Source organism: Arachis hypogaea, chromosome 3 (assembly GCF_003086295.3).
Source record: "Arachis hypogaea cultivar Tifrunner chromosome 3, arahy.Tifrunner.gnm2.J5K5, whole genome shotgun sequence".
Lineage (NCBI taxonomy): Eukaryota > Viridiplantae > Streptophyta > Magnoliopsida > Fabales > Fabaceae > Arachis > Arachis hypogaea.
The window spans coordinates 107,097,800-107,121,527 of NC_092038.1; the positions used below are offsets into that span (position 1 = coordinate 107,097,800).

The 23,728-nt window shown below is 39.3% G+C and overlaps 1 non-coding gene across 1 annotated transcript; it reads left to right on the forward strand.

Annotated features, from left to right (window-relative positions):
- Positions 1–22,693: 22,693 nt before the first annotated feature.
- Positions 22,694–22,801, forward strand: LOC112793416 (small nucleolar RNA R71). The gene has a single exon (XR_003198108.1). It is a non-coding gene; the product is annotated as a small nucleolar RNA R71 (small nucleolar RNA).
- The last annotated feature ends 927 nt before the right edge of the window (positions 22,802–23,728 follow it).

Here is a 23,728-nt window from a genome sequence, read left to right on the forward strand (position 1 = left end):
ACTGCAGTTGAATCAAGCAAAACAGCAAATATCTAAACAGATAACAGAGGAATGTCAAACAGTTCAACTGAGGAGTGGGAAGACACTGAATAACACTGCTCAAAAGAGCAAAAAGCCAAATAAGGAACAATTGACAGAGGACAACCAAGCCACTGTTCAAAATCCCTCTGAGGACAGTAAGAGCCCAGAGAGGAACACTTTTGGCGTTCAAACGCCAGAAAAGGGGGGAAAGCTGGCGTTAAACGCCCATTCCCTGCCTAGTTCTGGCGTTCAAACGCCAGAAAAGGGGGAAAAGTTGGCGTTAAACGCCCATTTTCCACCCAATCCTGGCGTTCAGACGCCAAGGGAAGATCAGACACCTGAGAGTGCTGACAGTAATCCCTCTAACAAGGCTTCTTCAACCACTTCTGTAAGGAATAAACCTGCAGCATCTAAGGTTGAAGACTATAAAGCCAAGATGCCTTATCCTCAAAAACTCCGCCAAGCGGAACAGGATAAGCAATTTGCCCGCTTTGCAGACTATCTAAGGACTCTTGAAATAAAGATTCCGTTTGCAGAGGCACTTGAGCAAATACCTTCTTATGCTAAGTTCATGAAAGAAATCTTAAGTCATAAGAAGGATTGGAGAGAAACTGAAAAAGTATTTCTCACTGAAGAATGCAGTGCAGTCATTCTGAAAAGCTTACCAGAGAAGCTTCAAGATCCAGGAAGCTTTATGATACCATGCACATTAGAAGGTGCTTGCACCAAGACAGCCCTATGTGAACTTGGAGCAAGCATCAATCTAATACCTGCATCCACTATCAGAAAGCTTGGGTTGACTGGAGAAGTCAAACCAACCCGGATATGCTTACAACTTGCTGATGGCTCCATTAAATATCCATCAGGCATAATAGAGGATATGATTGTCAAGGTTGGGCCATTCGCCTTTCCAACTGACTTTGTGGTGCTGGAAATGGAGGAGCACAAGAGTGCAACTCTCATTCTAGGAAGACCTTTCCTAGCAACTGGACGAACTCTCATTGATGTACAAAAACGGGAAGTAACCCTGAGAGTCAATGAGAATGAGTTCAAGTTGAATGCTGTAAAAGCTATGCAGCATCCAGACACACCAAATGACTGCATGGGCGCTGACATTATTGACTCTCTGGTAGAAGAGATCAATATGACTGAAAGCCTAGAATCAGAGCTTGAGGACATCTTCAAGGATGCTCAACCTGCTCAAGAAGAACCAGAGGAAACAAAGGAATTTTCGAAAATTCCTCAGGAGGAGGATAAGCCTCCCAAACCTGAACTCAAACCACTACCACCATCCCTGAAGTATGCATTTCTGGGAAAGAGTGACACTTTTCCAGTGATTATAAGCTCTGCTTTAAATCCACAGGAAGAGGAAGCACTGATCCAAGTGCTAAGGACACACAAGACAGCTCTTGGGTGGTCCATAAGTGATCTTAAGGGCATTAGCCCAGCTAGATGCATGCACAAGATCCTGTTGGAGGATAATGCCAAACCAGTGGTCCAACCACAAAGGAGGCTAAATCTAGCCATGAAGGAGGTGGTGCAGAAAGAGGTCACTAAATTACTAGAGGCTGGGATTATTTATCCCATTTCTGATAGCCCCTGGGTGAGCCCTGTCCAAGTTGTCCCCAAGAAGGGAGGCATGATAGTGGTTCATAATGAAAAAAATGAACTGGTTCCTACAAGAACAGTCACAGGGTGGCGTATGTGTATTGACTACAGAAGGCTCAATACAGCCACCAGAAAGGATCATTTTCCTTTACCATTCATAGACCAAATGCTAGAAAGACTAGCTGGTCATGATTATTATTGCTTTTTGGATGGCTATTCAGGCTACAACCAAATTGCAGTAGATCCTCAGGACCAAGAGAAAACAACATTTACTTGCCCTTCTGGCGTGTTTGCCTACAGGAGGATGCCTTTTGGTCTGTGTAATGCTCCTGCAACCTTTCAGAGATGCATGTTATCCATCTTCTCTGATATGGTGGAGAAATTCCTGGAAGTCTTCATGGATGACTTCTCAGTATATAGAGACTCATTCAGCTCCTGTCTTAGCCACCTAGCACTTGTCCTGAAAAGGTGCCAAGAGACTAACCTGGTTTTAAACTGGGAGAAATGTCACTTTATGGTGACTGAAGGAATTGTCCTTGGGCACAAAATTTCAAGCAGGGGAATAGAGGTGGATAGGGCAAAGGTAGAGGTAATTGAAAAATTACCACCACCTGCCAATGTTAAGGCAATCAGAAGCTTTCTGGGGCATGCAGGATTCTACAGAAGGTTTATAAAGGATTTTTCGAAAATTGCAAAACCTTTGAGTAACCTGCTAGCTGCTGACACACCATTGTGTTTGACACACAGTGTCTGCAGGCATTTGAGACCCTGAAAGCTAAGCTGGTCATAGCACCAGTCATCTCTGCACCAGATTGGGCATTGCCATTTGAACTAATGTGTGATGCCAGTGACCATGCCATTGGTGTAGTGTTGGGACAGAGGCATAACAAGCTTCTGCACGTCATTTATTATGCCAGCCGTGTTCTAAATGACGCACAGAAGAATTACACAACCACAGAAAAAGAATTACTTGCAGTGGTCTATGCCATTGACAAGTTTAGATCCTATCTAGTAGGATCCAAGGTGGTTGTGTACACTGACCATGCTGCTCTTAAATACTTACTCACAAAGCAGGATTCAAAACCCAGGCTTATAAGATGGGTGTTGCTTCTGCAAGAGTTTGATATAGAAATAAGAGACAGAAAAGGGACAGAGAACCAAGTAGCTGATCATCTGTCCCGAATAGAACCAGTAACTGGGACGTCCCTCCCTTCTACTGAGATCTCAGAGACTTTCCCAGATGAGAAACTCTTTGCCATTCAGGAAGCTCTATGGTTTGCAGATATTGCAAATTACAAAGCTGTGAGGTTCATACCCCAGGAGTACAGCAGAGTGCAAAGAAAGAAATTAATTTCAGATGCCAAGTACTACCTCTGGGATGAACCATATCTCTTTAAGAGATGTGCAGACGGAATGATCCGCAGATGTGTACCAAGAGAAGAAGCACAAAGGATCCTGTGGCACTGCCATGGATCACAGTATGGAGGACATTTTGGAAGTGAGCGCACAGCCACTAAAGTCCTCCAATGTGGCTTCTACTGGCCTACTCTCTATAAAGATGCCCGAGAGTTTGTGCGTAACTGTGACAGCTGCCAAAGAGCTGGTAACTTGCCTCACGGATACGCCATGCCTCAACAAGGGATATTAGAGATAGAATTGTTTGATGTATGGGGAATTGACTTCATGGGTCCATTCCCACCATCATACTCAAACACTTACATTCTGGTGGCAGTGGACTATGTATCTAAGTGGGTAGAAGCAATTGCTACACCCACTAATGATACCAAGACCGTGCTGAAATTCCTCCAGAAACACATCTTCAGCAGATTTGGTGTTCCCAGAGTACTAATCAGTGACGGGGGCACTCATTTCTGTAATAGACAGCTATACTCTGCTATGGTTAGATATGGAATTAGCCACAAAGTGGCAACTCCGTATCATCCACAGACAAATGGACAAGCTGAAGTCTCTAACAGAGAGCTAAAAAGAATCCTGGAACGGACTGTGATAGCCCGAAGAAAGGATTGGGCAAAGAGTTTGGATGATGCTCTGTGGGCATACAGAACAGCATTCAAGACTCCTATAGGAACCTCTCCATACCAGCTGGTGTATGGGAAGGCCTGTCATCTGCCCGTGGAACTGGAACATAAAGCCTACTGGGCAACCAGATTCCTAAACATGGATGCTCAGTTAGCTGGTGAAAAAAGATTGCTCTAGCTAAATGAGCTAGAGGAGTTCAGACTCAATGCCTTTGAAAATGCAAAAATTTATAAGGAAAAGGCAAAGAAGTGGCATGACAAGAAGTTGTCAACCAGAGTCTTTGAGCTAGGACAAAAAGTTCTGCTCTTCAACTCTAGGCTCAGATTGTTTCCAGGAAAACTTAAATCCCGGTGGAGGGGTCCGTATGTGATTACAGGAGTGTCACCATATGGATATGTTGAGCTTCAGGATATTGATTCTGACAAAAAGTTCATTGTTAATGGATAGAGAATCAAGCATTATCTTGAAGGCAATTTCGAGCAGGAATGCTCAAAACTGAGACTTGAGTGATTCTCAGTAAAGGTCCAGCTAAAGATAATAAAGAAGCGCTTGCTGGGAGGCAACCCAGTCATTAGCAGGTTATATATTTTGTTTGTACAAAGGCAAGTATCAAAAATGAAGGAATTCACAGAGTTACAGAAGGATTCAGCGCAAAAAGCAGAGAAAAAGAGCTTACTGGCGAAAAAATGCCAGTAAGGGGCATTTTGGGCGTTAAACGCCAGAATGGGCACCATTCCGGGCGTTTAACGCCAGTAAAGGTGCCATTTTGGGCGTTAAACGCCAGAATGGGCACCATTCTGGGCGTTTAACGCCAGGTGTGCAGCATCCTGGGCGTTTAGCAAAACGCCCAGTGATAAAGGGAATTCTGGCGTTTAACGCCAGCCAGGGCACCTGGCTGGGCGTTAAACGCCCATAATGGGCAACAAATGGGCGTTAAACGCCAGAATGGGTGCCATTCTGGGCGTTTAACGCCAGAAAGGTGGGGGAACAAGATTTTGATTTCCAATCAAATTTTTTCAAACTTTCCTTTTCTTACCCATACTTTTCTACATAAATACATGTCAACCTTTCATCATTCACTTTAAAATCTTCAAAAATCAAAAATCATTCTTCAAATCTCTCAAATCAATCCCAAATCTTATTCAAAAACTCACCCTTCTCTCAAATTCTCTCCATATCTTTTCAAATCCCCTTTCAATTTTTCGAAATCTCTTCTTCCCCCCCTTATAAAACACGTTTGGCCTCCTCATTCCCCCACACCATTCGAATTTGCTCTTCTCCTCTCTCTCTTCTTTCCTTTCTTTTGCTTGAGGACAAGCAAACCTCTAAGTTTGGTGTGCTTTTCCGTGATCACTAAGCCAAGATTCATCAAGATCATGGCTCCTAAGGGAAAACAAACCAATTTAAGAGGAAAGAAAGAGAATAATCCAAAGAATCTTTGGAATCAAGAGAAGTTCTTAACCAAAGAACATGAAGACCATTATCACAAAATAATGGGTCTGAGGTCAGTGATCCCGGAAGTTAAATTTGATCTAAAAGAAGATGAATATCCGGGGATCCAAGAGCAAATTCGAAACAGAGGATGAGAAGTTCTAACCAATCCTGAGATAAAGGTTAGAAGGAATATGGTTCAGGAATTCTACTCAAATCTGTGGCTAACAGATAAGCAGAGAATGACTGGAACCGCTTACCATACTTACAGAACCATGGTTAGAGGGAAAGTTATGTACTTCCATCTGGACAAAATAAGAGAAATCTTCAAATTGCCTCAACTGCAAGATGATCCTGAATCCTTTAATAGGAGAATGGTGAGAGCAGATAAAGGGTTGGATCAAGTTCTAGAGGACATATGCCTCCCTGGAACTAAGTGGATAACCAATTCAAAGGGTGTCCCAAACCAACTCAAGAGGGGAGACCTCAAACCAATTGCAAGAGGTTGGCTAGACTTTATTGGGCGTTCCATACTGCCCACTAGCAACCGTTCTGAGGTCACTATCAAGAGAGCAATGATGATTCATTGCATTATGCTTGGAAAAGAAGTGGAGGTTCATCATGTGATTGCTTGTGAGATCTACACAATTGCAAATAAGAATTCCACTGAAGCCAAACTGGCTTACCCAAGCTTGATCTCCTTGCTCTGTAAAGAGGCTGGGGTAAAGATGGGAGTAGATGAATTCATACCCATTGAACATCCAATCACCAAGAAGTCAATGGAAGGACAAATGCAAGACAACTCTATCAAAAGGAGGGCGCAGGAATTCCTCCCTGAATTCCCTAAAATTGACTACTGGACCAGCCTAGAAGCATCTATCATCAAGTTACAAGAAACTATGGAGCAACTGAAGGAAGAACAGCAGAATCAGAACTGCATGCTCTGCAAATTGCTGAAGGAACAAGAGAAGCAGGGGCGTGAACTCCAAGAGTTGAAACGCCAAAAGCTATCCTCTCAAGTTGAGGGAGCATCCACTTCTCAAAATCAAGGTTGTTGAGTCCTAACTCTGTGAAAACCTCTATCATTAGGAGCCTATTTAATCTTTTTTTTCTTTTTTTTTATTTTCTATTTTTATTTTCTAGTCTCATCTTATATCTATTTTTGAGTCTTGTTCTTAATTCATAATTAATAAAATTTAAAATTCATGTATCAAAGCTATGAATGTCCTATGAATCCATCACCTCTCTTAAATGAAAAATGCTTTAATCACAAAAGAACAAGAAGTACAGGATTTCAAATTTATCTCTGAAACCAGTTGAATTAGTTTGATGTGGTGACAATAATTTTTGTTTTCCGAATGAATGATTGAACAGTGCATATGTCTTTTGAATTTGTTGTTTTGAGAATGTTAAAATTGTTGGCTCTTGAAAGAATGAGGGAAAAAGAGAACTGTTATTGAGGATCTGAAAAATCATCAAATTGATTCTTGAAGCAAGAAAAAGCAGTGAATTCAAAAAAAAAATTTCGCAAAAAAAGAGAGAGAAAAGAAAGAGAAAAAGAAAGAAATAAAGTGTGATCCAAGGCAAAAAGAGTATGCTTAAGAACCCTGGACACCTCTAATTGGGGACTCTAGCAAAGCTGGGTCACAATCTGAAAATGGTTCACCCAATTATGTGTCTGTGGCATGTATGTATCCGGTGGTAATACTGGAAGACAGAGTGCTTTGGGCCATAGCCAAGACTCATACACTAGCTATGTTCAAGAATCATTATACTTAACTAGAAGAATCAATAACACTATCTGAGTTCTGAGTTCCTATAGATGCCAATCATTCTGAACTTCAAAGGATAAAGTGAGATGCCAAAACTGTTCGGAAGCAAAAAGCTACTAGTCCCGCTCATCTAATTGGAGCTAAGTTTCCTTGATATTTTGGAGTCTATAGTATATTCTCTTCTTTTTATCCTATTTTGATTTTCAGTTGCTTGGGGACAAGCAACAATTTAAGTTTGGTGTTGTGATGAGCGGATAATTTATACGCTTTTTGGCATTGTTTTTAGTATGTTTTTAGTATGATCTAGTTAGTTTTTAGTATATTTTTATTAGTTTTTAGTTAAAATTCACTTTTATGGACTTTACTATGAGTTTGTGTGTTTTTCTGTGATTTCAGATATTTTCTGGCTGAAATTGAGGGTCCTGAGCAAAAATCTGATTCAGAGACTGAAAAGGACTGCAGATGCTGTTGGATTCTGACCTCCCTGCACTCGAAGTGGATTTTCTGGAGCTACAGAAGCCCAATTGGCACGCTCTCAACGGCTTTGGAAAGTAGACATCCTGGGCTTTCCAGCAATGTATAATAGTCCATACTTTGCCCGAGATTTGATGGCCCAAACCGGCGTGGCAAATCAGCCTCAGAAATTCCAGCGTTTAACGCTGGAACTGGCATAAAACTTGGAGTTAAACGCCCAAACTGGCATGAAAGCTGGCGTTTAACTCCAGAAAAAGTCTCTACACGAAAATGCTTCAATGCTCAGCCCAAGCACACACCAAGTGGGCCCGGAAGTGGATTTTTATGTCATTTACTCATTTCTGTATACCCTAGGTTACTAGCTTACTATTAATAGGATCTTTTGACATTGTATCTGGACCTCATGACACTTTACACGTTTCTTTGTGTACCTTCCACGGCATGAGTCTCTAAACCCCATGGTTGGGGGTGAGGAGCTCTGCTGTGTCTTGATGGATTAATGCAATTACTACTGTTTCTTATTCAATCATGCTTGCTTCCATTCTAAGATATTACTTGTTCTTAAACCGGATGAATGTGATGATCCGTGACAATCATCATCATTCTCAACTATGAACGTGTGCCTGACAACCACCTCCGTTCTACCTTAGATTAAGTAGATATCTCTTGGATTCTTTAATCAGAATCTTCGTGGTATAAGCTAGAACTGATGGCGGCATTCAAGAGAATCCGGAAGGTCTAAACCTTGTCTGTGGTATTCTGAGTAGGATTCAATGATTGAATGACTGTGACGAGCTTCAAACTCCTGAAGGCAGGGCGTTAGTGACAGACGCAAAAGAATCACTGGATTCTATTCCGGCCTGATTGAGAACCGACAGATGGATAGCCGTGCCGTGACAGGGTGCGTTGAACATTTCCACTGAGAGGATGGGAGGTAGCCACTGACAATGGTGAAACCCTTGCACACAGCTTGCCATGGAAGGAGCCTTGCGTGTTTGAAGAAGAAGACAGTAGGAAAGCAGAGATTCAGAAGATGGAGCATCTCCAAAACCTCAACCTATTCTCTATCACTGCAAAACAAGTACTTATTTCATGTTCTTTTACTTTTCACAATCAACCTTGATAATTTCTAATATCCTGACTAAGATTTACAAGATAACCATAGCTTGCTTCAAGCCGACAATCTCCGTGGGATCGACCCTTACTCACGTAAGGTATTACTTGGACGACCCAGTGCACTTGCTGGTTAGTTGTGCGGGGTTGCAAAAGTGTGATTGCAATTTCGTGCACCAGATATTCATTTACGTGTGAATATATTCATATACTTCGTTATTCTATTGGACTTTATTATTCTATTAGTTCTTCATTTAATTTAATTTTTGTTATTTTTGGCAACCTAGCTACGTACTCTTTCTCAAATATATAAGATTATAATTCAGGTTTCAATCTTGACCTCCGAACTATTAATGATGATGGAAATTTGAAAAGTGACCAAGACTAATGAGAAATTTATTTATTATTATATTTCATCTCTGATGTGGAGTTTTTTTTCATAATTAAATCTAATTATTTTTCATTATAAGATTTATAGTTTAACTCAAATTTTTAAGAATTGAAATTTAAAATTAGAATTTAGAATAAAAATATAATTTAAAAAATTTTAATTTTAAAATTAGTAAATTTAAAAAAGAATATAAGAATTCTTTTAGAAGATGCACTTCTTTTCATTGTATGCAAATTTCTTCTTTTCATTTATTGTTGATGATTATAATAATCTCCCTGTAATTCATTTTTTAGGTGGGTTTAGATTAGAATAATAGATTGCATAATGGATGGAGGGAAAGGGAGAGAGCAAGGCTATATATAGATATATCCATATAGAAACAGGATATCATCTCTCCTTAATATGTTTAATGTGCTTTCTAATTAAGTTGTATGATTTTTGTTTAAGTTAGATTTTGGAAGATGTATGATGATGCATTTGTTTTTTTACAGCAATGACAAATGAACAACTAATTAATAGAGAGCATCAAATGATGGATGAAATAAACTAAACTATTGATAGGAAAAAGAAGGTTACTATATATTTCTTGAAATATCTTTACAAAATTTCATTGTTGCTAGGTATTTATGTGCGTTCATTACTAACAACAGATTATTCAAGAGACAATAAATATTGGAACGAAAACTGCAGCAACTCTAAAGTCTCAGGTGTATAACTTATGATGTTGCTTAACTTTTTTATTAATACACACATCAAATCAAATCAATATATATGTACCCACTAAACACTATAATATCTCCTTAATAGACAGAATAAATGAGCAAAGTCACTGAGGAGTTAGATTCTATTTATTTCTCAATGAAGAGAGCCTCAAAATTGAGCAAGCAACTTGGTAGGTAGGTCAATTTCTGAAAATTTAACCTTTTTAATTTTCACCCACAATAGTATATGAATCATTCATTGACTAACTGTTTTGTTTACTTTGCTTTTCATGACAAGAGATTGCTACTGACAAGTGTATTATGATGCTACTGCTCCTTATTGTCATTGGAATGATAACTATCGTTATTGTAAAGGTAAGAGTCTGTTTACTTATTCAAATGATATATATTTCTTTGAATACATCTGATTTACGTGCTTAGTAGAAAGTGCTATATTGTTATATTGTGTAATTTTTTTAATTTTTTTGCTTTCTTATATGCCCTTGACTTTGCCACCAAAATAAAATTTAGATATTGATAAAGGTAATTTAGCTACATATTAAAATAGTTAATACAAAGTTGAATTTGATTAATATTCCAAAAACTTGTGCATGTGCAGTATTGCTCTTGGTTAAAAAAGAATTAATATCAATATGATTTTTTTATTAAAGCATTATGCATACTACATGGTTGGTTTGAATTTGATTAAGAGAGCATTTGATATTGTAAAATCTATGACTTATTATAATAATATTTTGTGTAAGGAAATTTGGAATATGCATGCAAGTATTATTGCTACCTTTCCATCGCATAACTCGTCTCTTTCTCATTTATTAATTGAGCAACTCAGAGAGTTTTTGTGAATTGCGCAAGATTTCACAAACCAATGTCAGACTGGTTTGTGAAACAATATCTTATTTTTGTATTTATTTATTTGCTTATTTTAAAGTAAATCTTGAATTTGGTCTGAATTTTTTTTAATATTAATTGGCTTTTAACAGGTTAATTGCATTAAATAATTCACTTTTATATTATTTTGATGATAATTTTAAACACATAATTTGGTGGCCTTTTATGATTGAATTACTAAATATGAAAATCATGTATCAAAATGCCAACCATTGATTAGGGTAATTAGACTTTTTTTATCTTGTTTGGTGGATTAGATAATACTTATTTAGTGAAATGACAAGCTTGATAATTAATTAATTCGTTAGAAGGGGCAAGCTTAGGTTTTGATGGTTGTAAAATAATAGTTACTTTAAAATCTCCTTTTAGCTTTGTATAGGGACACCAGGACATAGAAAATATATCAATTTTAAAATTTAAGAATGATGGAATGTGTCGATTGATGTTAAAGGATGCACTACATGCTTATATGCTTTTGGATTATGCTTCAATTCGGATTTTCCCCAACCAAAATAGGTTAGGTTTTATTACGTGGAGAGTTAGAACTAGGTTTTCTAATTGAAATTAAATTTATGACATGAACTCTTTCAATACTATATTAGTATATTTTAAAGTTACTTTGGAAATGTTATTACCCTTATGATTTTTGTCGGTAGATTTAATTTTGCATCGAGTATTGATTTATTATGAATATTTTCCATAAGTGAATCTTCTAATTGTATGGAAGAAGTCAAGGTTACCAGGTCAAGTTTTTTTTATGGGTTCTGTAGGTTTCGTTGGGGTTCCAATTGCGCTCCTTTGTATTATTAAAATTAGCTATGGTTGTTGAAATTCATTAAGAATTTATTTGGTGCTAATTTTTTTTGAACCCAATTTTGTTTGTTTAATTCATTGTTTCTTCAATTGTTGGCGCTCTTTTTAGACCTTAGTGGCTGCTCTCTGTGTGCTGGGTGTGCATGTGATTAGAGGCAGCTTTGGTTCAGGTTGTAACACCCTAACTACCAAAGCTCACGCTTCCGCCTGTGCAACTCTGATAGCTCGGACATTACGACGACACTTATACTATTTAATACTAAACTATGAGCCTGTTTAAATCTTTAAACCGTAAAACCGCTCCCAAAAATATTTTTGCTATACAATGTACATCCATGCATACCATATAACTTACAAAAACTCATAAAAGATACATACATATAGATACATATATTTATAAATAATATTACAAATAGTAACCAATACAATTTCTATCCCTCTTACAGAATATATCAAGATAAAGGCGAGGGTACAATAAAACATAACTAAAACAATACAGAGCATCACAACAGCAATTAAATAAACTCTTCGTGACTTCAGCGCGCATATCCTGAAAGGGGAAAAATGTAGGGGTGAGAACATTATCCTCGAAAGGGTTCTCAGTAGAGGATTTTTGGGAATTACTATAATAGGATACGTAAAGATAAACCGTATCAGTGATTAATAACCGTCTTATGCCTCTTTCCAAAACAACAGCTTACAATAAAAGAGAAATCTGAAATCCTTCTCCAAAAGAGGAACCATTCAATTTTCAAAAACTTAAAAGCCTTTTAAAAAGGTTTAACCATGCTGAACCAAATTAGAATTTCATACTTTTCCAAAACCAAAAACACAAAACCGAAACCAATCATCGGTCCATCTCATTTCAACCACGTCCCTAAGCCCAAACAATCCAACCATCAACCAATCACCACAATCCAACAGAGTCCCAGATGCAAACACAGATAGGAAGTTCAAGCACAAGCAAACAATTACAACAAGTAGAACAATTAGAAGTTAATCACAAAGGCAAACCACGTACAATATGCACACCCAAACAATGTCACATAGATACATATGATGCATGCCTGTCCTAGTGGCTGATGATATCATCTGTCGGTTATATAACTAACCCGACACATCCTGTTAGCTAACCATGGACAGAAACACCCAACGCGGAGCAAGTAGGTTTGAGCTACAACCCCATTGCTACTACCCGCTCAACCCAGAGCCAGTAGAATAACCACTACTGCAGCTACTATCCAGGCGGGTGTTTAAAAGCTCAACCTAGAGCGAGTGGAATCACCACTACTACCGCTACTACCCAGGCATCACAATCTCTGACCTGGAGCAAGTGAGACGAACCACAACTCTTGCTACTACCCAGGTATCTCAAGCATACATTCATTCAGTCCCAGTCATGGATCAACATCCATCTTAGCCATCCGGCTTAAATTCATAATTCATAGTCAGCGATACGGCCCATAAATCATTCAGCAATCAGCCATAAATCAATATCATACACAGCCATTCCGGCTCACGGTTCAATCCAGAACCAGCCAATATTCATAATCATACACAGCCATTCTGGCCCATAACAAAATAGCACTTCTATCATTCAACATCATCAAATTCATAAAACCGGCATTTAAGCCATAAATTACTTTTCTCAAGCCATTTCACTTTGAAATCAAGTTTCAACTCTTTTCAGCCTTGGCTTTAAAGATCTCATTTCTCAAATCATCTCAGGCTCATAAGCCACTTTTACTCAAGGAAAATTCCCCTTTTAAAAACAATGCCACTCTTAGCATCCTCTTTCCGAAAATTCCATAATCATGGCAAGTTAAAGATTTGTTTCAAAGTATTCAAAATCACCCATCCAACAATGGAATTTTATAACAAAAGTTTCTCGGCAGAGTCCCAAGTCTTTAGGGAAGGTCAACCTATATCAATTCCTTAAAATTCATTGAAACTCTTAAAATAATAGATTATCGGTTCAAGTAAATAAAACTGAATTTATTACGAAACTGACCATACAAAATCACAAGTTTCAACCCGGTCCAAAAATCAACTCATTTGAAACGAAACCAGTTCATTTGAATCAAACTACTTTCAGGTTTCTGTTTGGAACCCATTTTTCTAACTCTTCCAAAATGCCTCAAACTTAATTACTCAATCAAAAGTCTAGATTCCTTTAAAATTACTAAAAGCTCCTTTTTATATTGAAATCAATATTAGAGCATCATTCTTTCCTTCAGTGATTCAAACGGTAAAAATAGTTCATTTCTAAATAAGCCGAATTCAACGCATAAAGTTCATTAAATAAATTAAGCTTGAAAACATAAATATTCTATTAATAAATCAAATAATACAATTTCTCAAATCCAACCCTTTTTAAATAACTTTTCAAACAAGACTAGGATTTTGTAGAAATTTCAGTAGCACCTCCCCTAAAACTTGGACTTTTGCCACCCGGTTCAGGTCCCAACTAAACCGTTTCTCATTCCTTTTCAACAGCTCAAAACCAGAAATCAATTCAAAAGCAAGTTAAATCCAACAGTTACCTCAGTGGCATATCTCAAAGAAACCATTTCAAAATCAACTCAATATCAACCGATTTAACTCATTTCCAAAGCTTTAAAGAATCGGTTCAGCAACAAATCATTTATCAAAACTAAATCAATTAAAGCAACCCAGGATGAATTTCAAGAGTATTCTATCTTTCACATCATCAATATAATTGACTCAATTCAAACCAATCCTCAACGGATTAAACTCGTATTTCAAATCTTTAAAGAATCAACTTCAAAATATTACATTTCACAAAGCCGCACAATAATTCAGCCAAAAAAACATTCATAAGCTTTCGAGACAATCAAATAATATATAAGGCCGATACAATCACCAAATACACATTTTCTCACATCAGTATCCATATGTAATAATTCCAATACATAAAGTATAGTTTTGGAAAGCGCCCCTACCTCAAGACGCAAATTCCATAATCCAATGTCTCACTGAGTCCTTTCCGCCTCAACTCGAAATCACCGGCAACCAAAACCTCAGCTCCCAACCACTTTCGCAATAACCAAGCAACACTATTCACAACATATAATAACTGAAACTCAATTGTATAGCAATTAACGCCACAAACCTCAGCGTATGATAACAAACTAAAGGGCTTTCAAATCGAAAATGTTTACCGAATCGAAGGAGGAACGGCTGAACCAACACCGCGACAGTCTCCGAACCGGCTTGGCAGCAGCCCGGCAGCCACCTCAAGTGGCAGCGGCGACAAATTCCAATCACGACGACTGAAACCAGCGGGTAGCGACCATAGTAACCTCAGAATTCAAAAAGGACAGAAACCTTAAATAAAAACCCTTACCGATAAACTTTTCAGTGACAGAGGTAGCCTCAGCTTCAACTACTCGCAACAGCAACAACAAACCTAACCATGACATGCCATAATTCGAACTCAGCCCGCAACTAAGGAGAAGTTACTGAGCCAAGTAGCGGCATCCCCGGTGGTGTTTTTGGTGGTTGCAAGACTGCTCTTGGCGAACAGAACAGCGGCATGGCATCTCCCTCTTTCGGCAGCAACAACAGTAGTATTTTCTGGCAACCACCGATTTTCGGCAACAGCAACAAAAGCTCCAGTTAGGCACCGCGGAGCAGCAGATGGCAGTGCCATCGGCCAAGGTGCGGTGCTGGAGATGCCCTCAACCGCGGTAAAATGCGGCAGCTATGGAAGCTCGACGGCGGCAAACACCGAATCGGCGCTCACGGCACGACAGCGGCGGAAAAGGGTCCCCTTTTGTGCATTATTCTCTCTCTTTCTGTGCGCGAGGATGTGACAGTGGCCGCGCGACTCCTTTGCAGTGACGGCGGCCACCCCTGTGTTTGGCACGGCGGTGACCTGGGACTGGGTGCAGCTTCAGTGATGACGGCGGAGCAGAACGGCACGGTTCCCTCCTCCTTTGCGACCTTCTCCCTCTCGCCTGAGCTCTGACGCGATGGCGTCGCCTTCACGGGCAGCAGTGGCAGAAGAAAGGCTTCCTCCATGCCTGTGAGGATGACAACGGCGAGGCGTGAGGCACGGCGGCAAGGTGTAACATGGTAGCGGCGAGCTGAACGGCAGTAGAAGCCCCCTCCCCTCCTTCTTCTTTTTCCCGATTCTACCTTCCCTTTCTTTTCCTTCAGATACTATGTGTATGTGTGTGTTTAGGTTAGAGGGCAGCAGCTGCTGTTGCTAGTTCAGGGAGGGGAAACGGGTACTGGGTTAGGGTTTTTGAATAAAATTAGGGTTAGGGGTATTTTGGTAATTTTAAATAAAGTTGGGAATAATATGGTAATTGAAACCAAATTAAATCCAACACTAGATATATATAGAAAATACTATTTGCTCATCAATTTTTATAAATTACTTTCAATAAAATGCCCAAATCAAATAATTAGAAATAATATACTTAATTTCTTCATTTTTCCAAAATAGCAATAGTAATATTTAAAATATTACTAACCTAATCCAAATCATATAAAATCCTTATTATTTTATAACTATCAACTTTATAATTTAAATATAGAAAATAATTCAATCATTATAAAATTAGATAATAATCATAACTTATCTCAAATTCAATAAATCAAAACTTGCCTTAATTATCTTTAATAAAATAATTTCTGAAATTAAGGCTATAAATAACTATATGATTTGAGACTTGATCATAATAAGACTTTTCAAAAGTTTTGAGTCTTACATTCTACCCACCTTACAAAAATTTTCGTCCTCGAAAATTGATACAAAACTAAAGAAATTTCATAACAGTTCACCCTTAAACACATTTAAGGAAGAAGCAAAAATATCTTAACATATAAACATATATACGGTTTTTCAAATACTTGGATGGTCGTATGCATAAAGATACAAAGGTAGGAGTGTGATTGCAAAGCAAACATTACAAAATAGGCTCAATGCACAAGGTCATATGATCTCAAGGCTTTACAAAAACTTGAGGTGCCAAAATAGGGTGCAAATCAAGAGAGGCGTTCACAAAGCAAAGTGGTAATTAGTGTGGTAAAAGGCTGCAAAGCATGTTGGTATTTAAACAGCGGCATAACGTTCGCTGACAATTCTCGTTCCCACTTCAGAACTTCAATTTCCCAACTCCACCAATCATATTACAACCTCATTGCCAATTGGTGGACGAAATTGTGATCACTACAACTCAAATAATCCCCGGTGATGAATCCAAAAACTTGGTGTTCACTACCATGGCATAAACACAACTTCGCACAACTAACCAGCAAGTGTACTGGGTCGTCCAAGTAATAAACCTTACGCGAGTAAGGGTCGATCCCACAGAGATTGTTGGTATGAAGCAAGCTATGGTCACCTTGTAAATCTTAGTCAGGCAAACTAAAATGGGTATGGATGATGTATGAATAAAACATAAAGATAAAGATAGAGATACTTATGCAATTCATTGGCGGGAATTTCAGATAAGCGTATGGAGATGCTGTGTTCCTTCCGTCTCTTTGCTTTCCTACTGTCTTCATCCAATCCTTCTTACTCCTTTCCATGGCAAGCTGTATGTAGGGTTTCACCGTTGTCAGTGGCTACCTCCCATCCTCTCAGTGAAAATGTTCAACGCACCTTGTCACGGCACGGCTATTCAGCTGTCAGTTCTCGATCATGTCGGAATAGAATCCAGTGATTCTTTTGCGTCTGTCACTAACGCCCCACAATCGCGTGTTTGAAGCTCGTCACAGTCATTCAATCATTGAATCCTACTCAGAATACCACAGACAAGGTTTAGACCTTCCGGATTCTCTTGAATGCCGCCATCAATTCTAGCTTATACCACGAAGATTCCGGTTAAAGAATCCAAGAGATATCCACCCAATCTAAGGTAGAACGGAGGTGGTTGTCAGGCACACGTTCATAGGTGAGAATGATGATGAGTGTCACGGATCATCACATTCATCAAGTTGAAGAACAAGTGATATCTTAGAACAAGAACAAGCGAAATTGAATAGAAGAACAATAGTACTTGCATTAATACTCGAGGTACAGCAGAGCTCCACACCTTAATCTATGGTGTGTAGAAACTCCACCGTTGAAAATACATAAGTGATATTGTGATCATTGGCTTCGGCCCCAGAGAGGGAACCAGAAGAACCAAGATGAAAATACAATAGTAAAAGGTCCTACTTATAGAGAACTAGTAGCCTAGGGTTTACAGAGATGAGTAAATGACAGAAAAATCCACTTCCGGGCCCACTTGGTGTGTGCTTAGGCTGAGAATTGAAGCATTTTCGTGTAGAGACTCTTCTTGGAGTTAAACACCAGCTTTCATGCCAGTTTGGGCGTTTAACTCCCATCCTTGTGCCAGTTCCGGCGTTTAACGCCGGCCAGTTTTGAGCTGATTTGGAACGCCAGTTTGGGCCATCAAATCTTGGGCAAAGTATGGACTAGTATATATTGCTGGAAAGCCCAGAATGTCTACTTTCCAACGCCGTTGAGAGCGCGCCAATTGGGCTTCTGTAGTTCCAGAAAATCCACTTCGAGTGCAGGGAGGTCAGAATCCAACAACATCTGCAGTCCTTTTCAGTCTCTGAATCAGATTTTTGCTCAAGTCCGTCAATTTCAGCCAGAAAATACCTGAAATCACAGAAAAACACACAAACTCATAGTAAAGTCCAGAAAAGTGAATTTTAACTAAAAACTAATAAAAATATACTAAAAACTAACTAGAACATACTAAAATCATACTAAAAACAATGCCAAAAAGCGTACAAATTATCCGCTCATCACAATACCAAACTTAAATTGTTGCTTGTCCTCAAGCAACTGAAAATTAAATAAGATAAAAAGAAGAGAATATACAATGAATTCCAAAAACATTTATGAAGATCAGTATTAATTAGATGAGCGGGGCTTTTAGCTTTTTGCCTCTGAACAGTTTTGGCATCTCACTCTATCCTTTGAAATTCAGAATGATTGGCTTCTTTAGGAACTCAGAATCCAGATAGTGTCATTGATTCTCCTAGTTAAGTATGATGATTCTTGAACACAGCTACTTATTGAGTCTTGGCCGTGGCCCAAAGCACTCTGTCTTCCAGTATTACCACCGGATACATACATGCCACAGACACATAATTGGGTGAACCTTTTCAGATTGTGACTCAGCTTTGCTAGAGTCCCCAATTAGAGGTGTCCAGGGTTCTTAAGCACACTCTTTTTGCCTTGGATCACAACTTTATTTCTTTCTTTTTCTCTCTTTTTTTCTTTTTTTTTTGCGTTTTCTTTTCTCCTTCTTTTTTTTCGTTTTTCTCCTTCTCTTTTTTTTGTATTCACTGCTTTTTCTTGCTTCAAGAATCATTTTTATGATTTTTCAGATCCTCAGTAACATGTCTCCTTTTTCATCATTCTTTCAAGAGCCAACATTCATGAACCACAAATTCAAAAGACATATGCACTGTTTAAGCATACATTCAGAAAACAAAAGTATTGCCACCACATCAAAATAATTAAACTGTTATAAAATTCAAAATTCATGCAATTCTTTTCTTTTTTCAATTAAGAACATTTTTTATTCAAGAAAGGTGATGGATTCATAGGACATTCATAACTTTAAGGCATAGACACTAAGATACTAATGATCACAAGACACAAACATAGATAAACATAAGCATGATTTTCGAAAAACAAGAAAATAAAGAACAAGGAAATTAAAGAACGGGTCCACCTTAGTGATGGCGGCTTGTTCTTCCTCTTGAAGATCCTATGGAGTGCTTGAGCTCCTCAATGTCTCTTCCTTGCCTTTGTTGCTCCTCTCTCATGATTCTTTGATCTTCTCTTATTTCATGGAGGAGGATGGAATGTTCTTGGTGCTCCACCCTTAGTTGTCCCATGTTGGAACTTAATTCTCCTAGGGAGGTGTTTAGTTGCTCCCAATAGTTTTGTGCAGGAAAGTGCATCCCTTGAGGTATCTCAGGGATTTGATGATGAGAAGGGTCTCTTGTTTGCTCCATCCTCTTCTTAGTGATGGGCTTGTCCTCATCAATAGGGATGTCTCCCTCTATGTCAACTCCAACTGAATAACAGAGGTGACAAATGAGATGAGAAAAGGCTAACCTTGCCAAGGTAGAGGACTTGTCCGCCACCTTATAAAGTTCTTGGGATATCACCTCATGAACTTCTATTTCTTCTCCAATCATGATGCTATGAATCATGATAGCCCGCTCTATAGTAACTTCGGACCGGTTGCTAGTGGGAATGATTGAGCGTTGGATAAACTCCAACCATCCCCTAGCCATAGGCTTGAGGTCATGCCTTCTCAATTGAACCGGCTTTCCTCTTGAATCTCTCTTCCATTGGGCGCCCTCTTCACAAATGACTGTGAGGACTTGGTCCAACCTTTGATCAAAGTTGACCCTTCTAGTGTAAGGATGTTCATCTCCTTGCATCATGGGCAAGTTGAATGCCAACCTTACATTTTCCGGACTAAAATCCAAGTATTTCCCCCGAACCATAGTAAGCCAATTCTTTGGGTCCGGGTTCATACTTTGATCATGGTTCTTGGTGATCCATGCATTGGCATAGAACTCTTGAACCATTAAGATTCCGACTTGTTGAAAGGGGTTGGTAAGAACTTCCCAACCTCTTCTTCGGATCTCATGTTGGATCTCCGGATATTCACTCTTTTTGAGTTTGAAAGGGACCTCGGGGATCACCTTCTTCAAGGCCACAAATTCATAGAAGTGGTCTTGATGCACCCTTGAGATGAATCTCTCCATCTCCCATGACTCGGAGGTGAAAGCTTTTGCCTTCCCTTTCCTCTTTCTAGAGGTTTCTCCGGCATTGGATGCCATAAATGGTTATGGAAAAACAAAAAGCAATGCTTTTACCACACCAAACTTAAAAGGTTTGCTCGTCCTCGAGCAAAAGAAGAAAGAAGAGAGTAGAAGAAGAAATGAAGGAGAAGGGAATGGCTTTGTGGTTCGGCCAAAGGGGGAGAAGTAGTGTTTAGGTTGTGTGAAAATGAAGGAGTGAAGATGGGTTTATATAGGAGTGAGGAGAGGGGTAAGGTTCGGTTATGGGAGGGTGGGTTTGGGAGGGAAAGTGGTTTGAATTTGAATGGTGGGGTAGGTGGGGTTTTATGAAGGATGGATGTGAGTGGTGAAGAGAAAGATGGGATTTAATAGGTGAGGGGCTTTTGGGGAAGAGGTGTTGAGGTGATTGATGAATGGGTGAAGAAGAGAGAGAGTGGTGAGGTAGGTGGGGATCCTGTGGGGTCCACAGATCCTGAGGTGTCAAGGAAAAGTCATCCCTGCACCAAGTGGTGAGCAAAATTGCTCCCTGTGCCAATTCTGGCGTTAAACGCCGGGCTGGTGCCCATTTCTGGCGTTTAACGCCAAGTTCTTGCCCTTTACTGGCGTTTAACGCCAGTCTGGTGCCCCTTTCTGGCGTTAAACGCCCAGAATGGTGCCAGACTGGGCGTTAAACGCCCATCTGCTAGCCTTACTGGCGTTTAAACGCCAGCAAGATCTTCCTCCCGGGTGTGCTGTTTTTCTTTCTGTTTTTCATTCTGTTTTTGCTTTTTCAATTGATTTTGTGACTTCTCATGATCATCAACCTACAGAAAACATAAAATAACAAAGAAAAATAGATAAAATATAACATTGGGTTGCCTCCCAACAAGCGCTTCTTTAATGTTAGTAGCTTGACAGAGGGCTCTCATGGAGCCTCACAAATGCTCAGAGTAATGTTGGAACCTCCCAACACCAAACTTAGAGTTTGAATGTGGGGGTTCAACACCAAACTTAGAAGTTAGTTGTGGCCTCCCAACACCAAACTTAGAGTTTGACTGTGGGGGCTCTGTTTGACTCTGTTTTGAGAGAAGCTCTTCATGCTTCCTCTCCATGGTGACAGAGGGATATCCTTGAGCCTTAAACACAAAGGATTCTTCATTCACTTGAATGATCAATTCTCCTCTATCAACATCAATCACAGCCTTTGATGTGGCTAGGAAGGGTCTGCCAAGGATGATGGACTCATCCATGCACTTCCTAGTCTCTAGGACTATGAAATCAGCAGGGATATAATGGTCTTCAACTTTTACCAGAATATCCTCTACAAGTCCATAAGCTTGTTTTCTTGAATTGTCTGCCATCACTAGTGAGATTTTTGCAGCTTGCACCTCAAAGATCCCTAGCTTCTCCATTACAGAGAGAGGCATGAGGTTTACACTTGACCCTAGGTCGCACAAGGCCTTCTTGAAGGTCATGGTGCCTATGGTACAAGGTATTGAAAACTTCCCAGGATCTTGTCTCTTTTGAGGTAGTTTCTGCCTAGACAAGTCATCCAGTTCTTTGGTGAGCAAAGGGGGTTCATCCTCCCAAGTCTCATTACCAAATAACTTGTCATTTAGCTTCATGATTGCTCCAAGGTAATTAGCAACTTGCTCTTCAGTGACATACTCATCCTTTTCAGAGGAAGAATACTCATCAGAGCTCATGAATGGCAGAAGTAAATTCAATGGAATCTCTATGGTCTCAGTGGGAGCCTCAAATTCCCATGGTTCCTCATTGGGGAACTCGTTGGAGGCCAGTGGACGTCCATTGAGGTCCTCCTCAGTGGCGTTCACTGCCTCTCCCTCCTCTCCAAATTCGGCCATGTTGATGGCCTTGCACTCTCCTTTTGGATTTTCTTCTGTATTGCTTGGAAGAGTACTAGGAGGGAGTTCAGTAATTTTCTTGCTCAGCTGACCCACTTGTGCCTCCAAGTTTCTAATGGAGGACCTTGTTTCAGTCATGAAACTTTGAGTGGTTTTGATTAGATCAGAGACCATGGTTGCTAAGTCAGAGGTATTCTGCTTAGAACTCTCTGTCTGTTGCTGAGAAGATGATGGAAAAGGCTTGCCATTGCTAAACCTGTTTCTTCCACCATTATTGTTGTTGAAACCTTGTTGAGGGCTCTGTTGATCCTTCCATGAGAGATTTGGATGATTTCTCCATGAAGGATTATAGGTGTTTCTATAGGATTCTCCCATGTAATTCACCTCTTCCATTGAAGGGTTCTCAAGATCATAAGCTTCTTATTCAGATGAAGCTTCCTTAGTACTGCCTGGTGCATTTTGCATTCCAGACAGACTTTGAGAAATCAAATTGACTTGCTAAGTCAATATCTTGTTCTGAGCCAATATGGCATTCAGAGCATCAATCTCAAGAACTCCTTTCTTCTGATTAGTCCCATTGTTCGCAGGATTCCTTTCAGAAGTGTACATGAATTGGTTATTTGCAACCATTTCAATTATTTCTTGAGCTTCTGCAGGCGTCTTCTTCAGATGAAGAGATCCTCCAGCAGAGCTATCCAAAGACATCTTAGACAGTTCAGACAGACCATCATAGAAAATACCTATGATGCTCCATTCAAAAAGCATGTCAGAGGGACACTTTCTGATCAATTGTTTGTATCTTTCCCAAGCTTCATAGAGGGATTCTCCTTCCTTCTGTCTGAAGGTTTGGACTTCAACTCTAAGCTTACTCAATTTTTGAGGTGGAAAGAACTTTGCCAAGAAGGCATTGACTAGCTTTTCCCAAGAGTTCAGGCTTTCTTTAGGTTGTGAGTCCAACCATATTCTAGCTCTGTCTCTTACAGCAAAAGGGAATAGCATAAGTCTGTAGACCTCAGGGTCAACCCCATTAGTCTTGACAGTGTCACAGATTTGCAAGAATTCAGCTAAAAACTGATGAGAATCTTCCAATGGAAGTCCATGGAACTTGCAATTCTGTTACATTAGAGAAACTAATTGAGGCTTAAGCTCAAAGTTGTTTGCTCCAATGGCAGGGATAGAGATGCTTCTCCCATAGAAGTCGGGAGTAGGTGCAGTAAAGTCACCCAGCACCTTCCTTGCATTGTTGGCATTGTTGTTGTTTTCGGCTGCCATGGGTTCTTCTTCTTTGAAGATTTCTGTTAGGTCCTCTACAGAGAGTTATGCCTTAGCTTCTCTTAGTTTTCGCTTCAAGCTCCTTTCAGGTTCAGGATCAGCCTCAACAAGAATGCTTTTGTCTTTGCTCCTGCTCATATGAAAGAGAAGAAAACAAGAAAATATGGAATCCTTTATGTCATAGTATAGAGATTCCTTGAGGTGTCAGAGGAAAAGAAAAATGGAAGGAAGAGTTAGAAAATTCAAACTTATCAAGAAAGATGGAGTTCGAATTGTGCATTAAGGAATAGTGTTAGTCCATAAATAGAAGGATGTGAGACGAGGGGAAGAAATTTTTGAAAATAATTTAAAAATATTTTAAAAACATTTTGAAAAACTGATTGATAAATTTCAAAAACAAAAAGTGGGAGAGAAATCAAGTGATTTTTGAAAAAGGTTTGAAATTAAAAATCAAAAAGATATGATTGATTTTAAAAAGATGTGATTGAGAAGATATGATTTGAAAAACATTTTAAAAAGATT